The sequence below is a fragment of the Penaeus monodon genome, chromosome 32, assembly GCF_015228065.2.
Source record: "Penaeus monodon isolate SGIC_2016 chromosome 32, NSTDA_Pmon_1, whole genome shotgun sequence".
Classification (NCBI taxonomy): Eukaryota; Metazoa; Arthropoda; class Malacostraca; order Decapoda; family Penaeidae; genus Penaeus; species Penaeus monodon.
This window is the reverse complement of record NC_051417.1, coordinates 31659306-31659929: the sequence shown is the minus strand read 5'-3', so window position 1 is coordinate 31659929 and position 624 is coordinate 31659306. Positions and strand designations below refer to the sequence as shown.

The 624-nt window shown below is 50.0% G+C and overlaps 1 protein-coding gene across 1 annotated transcript in view; it reads left to right on the top strand.

Moving 5' to 3' along the window:
• The window catches only part of LOC119593817 (forkhead box protein B2-like), a gene marked incomplete at its 5' end in the record, with an annotated part of 128444 nt that overhangs the window by 41464 nt on the left and 86356 nt on the right, over positions 1–624 (top strand). The window contains 1 exon segment of the mRNA XM_037942846.1: positions 524–546.

Genomic DNA, 624 nt, shown 5'->3' with positions numbered 1-624 from the left:
GTTCCCCCTCCCCCTCACACTTCCTCTCTCTATCTTTCTATCCATTTATTAATCTATCTATCTGTCTCTGTCTCTCTGCCTCGCTCCCTTTCCCTCTCCCTCTCCCCCATCCTCCCTCTCCCCCTTCCTCCCTCTCCCCCATCCTTCCTCTACCCCTTCCTCCCTCTCCCCCTTCCTCCCTCTCCCCCCTCCTCCCTCTCCCCCATCCTCCCTCTCCCCCTTCCTCCCTCTCCCCCTTCCTCCCTCTCCCCCTTCCTCCCTCTCCCCCCTCCTCCCTCTCCCCCTTCCTCCCTCTCCCCCTCCCCCCTTCCTCCCTCCCCCCTCCCACCTTAAAGGAAGAGAAATAATGACAGGAAACCAGAGAAGCTATCATTATCGTCACCTGTAATTTTCTCTCCATTCGCTGTTTCTTTGTGGCACAATTATAAATCTATATTTTTAATCGCTGTCGTTGTTACAGTCTCAACCATCTATGTAATTTCCGTATCCTTTTATTAATCATCAGTTTTCTTCTTCTTTTCAGAACAAGAGTGTGCGTCTATTTCGGTAAGTCAGTAAAAGAGAACGAATAAGGATGAATGGATAGGCTGATAAGTGATAAATGAAAGGGGTGAAGGGACATTT